Source organism: Citrus sinensis, chromosome 8 (assembly GCF_022201045.2).
Source record: "Citrus sinensis cultivar Valencia sweet orange chromosome 8, DVS_A1.0, whole genome shotgun sequence".
NCBI lineage: Eukaryota > Viridiplantae > Streptophyta > Magnoliopsida > Sapindales > Rutaceae > Citrus > Citrus sinensis.
The window spans coordinates 12,688,793-12,690,541 of record NC_068563.1 but is presented as its reverse complement, the minus strand read 5'-3'; the positions used below and the strand labels follow the sequence as shown (position 1 = coordinate 12,690,541).

The window sequence follows — 1,749 nt, the reverse complement described above, 5'->3', positions numbered from 1 at the left end:
TCCAGCCCCTTTTTAGTTACATCAATAGGGATATCAATATTCTTTCCAGATCTTAGGTTGATTACTTTGCAGTGTTCTTTTCCCTCTCTTCTTGGATCTTCTGTGTTGTTAGGTAAGCTTCCTTGAGTTCTGCTACTCATTGCTGTGGCAAGTTGTCCCATTTGGTTCTTTAGGTTCCTCAAGGATACAACTTGACTCTGCACAATTGCTTCATTCTTTGCAATGTATTCCTTAATCAGAACTTCCAGTGAAGTGATTGGATCTTGATTGATATGTTTTTGCCCTTGACTCTGCTGATGAAAACCAGATGGTTGAGTGTTCCTATTCTGTCCATTCAATGCTGAAGCATTTCGGTTATGGCTGCTCTATGAAAAATTTGGGTGTTGCTTCCATCCAGGGTTGTAAGTATTTGAATATGGGTTATTTTGAAGCAGTCGGTTGAAATTACCCATATAGTTTATTGGTGCTGGATTTCCAGGACAGTTATCAAAGTCATGTTCTTCACCACAATATACGCAAGAAAATTCAGCAACTTGCTTTACTACTGATGGAGCAAATGTCATGTCTTTTACCATGTTAGTCAATGAGGTTACTTGTGCTGATAAAGCTGTAATTTCATCTATGTTATGTACCCCTACTACTCCTCTTGTTACTGGTTGCCTGGTTGATGGCCACTAATAATTATTGTTAGCAATTCTCTCCAAAATTTCATAAGTTTCAGTGTAAGATTTGGATAACAAAGCTCCATTTGCTGAAGCATCCACCGTCAATCTTGTACTAGGATTCAACCTATTATAGAAAGTTTCCAATTGTATGCAACAAGGAATGCCAAGATGAGGACACCTTCTGAGCAGTTCTTTGAATCTTTCCCAAGCCTCATACAAACTCACATCTTCAAGTTGATGGAAATAAGTAATCTCATTTCGCAATTTTGTATTTTTTGTCGGTGGGAAATATTTCATTAAGAATTTATCAGCCAACTCATTCCATGTAGTGATGAAATCAAATGGTAACGAATTTAACCATGCTCTTGCTCGATCTCTTAAGGAGTAAGGAAAAAGCCTCAGTCTTAAAGCATCTTGGGTTGCTCCAGCAATCTTAAAAATATCACTCACTTCCAAGAACAACTTAAGATGGAGATGAGGATCGTCATTTGGCAATCCATTGAATTGACCCACTGTTTGTAACATTTGAAACATTACTAGCTTTAGTTCAAAGTTTGCGGCTTCCACTTCAGGTCTGATTATCCCAAGGTGTACAACTTGAGGAGTTAACAAAGCAAAATCTCTATAGCTCTGCCCTGTCATCAGTCATGTAAATTATATTTTTGTTGCCTGGCTGTCTTTGGTCAGCATGTTCATTATGCTCTTCTTGAATGTTGACTGGTTGTAAGGGCCCGTGAGGGTCCAAATTTCCCACATCCTGCAAATTATCCATGCCTGAATTAGTTTTTGAATTCTTTGTTCTCTTCATAGTCTCCTAACAGTCCTTTCAATTTTAGGATCAAATTGGAATACAACAGATCTGTCTTTACGCATGCAAGTGTTGATCTGCCAATAAATAGAATAAATTAAATCAAATTATCACTATCAAGACTTACTTCACACTTAAAAAATAAACAATCAATCCCCGATAACGGGGCCAAAAACTTGTTGGTTGTTTTTATAATCAAATGCTATTGATGCCAATGTGCAAGTGTACACAACAAGTAATAAAGTGATGAATATTCAAGATCGTCTCCACAGGGAT

The 1,749-nt window shown here is 37.4% G+C and overlaps 1 non-coding gene across 1 annotated transcript; it reads left to right on the top strand.

The window, feature by feature from the left end:
• Positions 1 to 825: 825 nt before the first annotated feature.
• LOC127899461 (small nucleolar RNA R71) lies at positions 826 to 932 on the top strand. The gene has a single exon (XR_008051338.1). It is a non-coding gene; the product is annotated as a small nucleolar RNA R71 (small nucleolar RNA).
• The last annotated feature ends 817 nt before the right edge of the window (positions 933 to 1,749 follow it).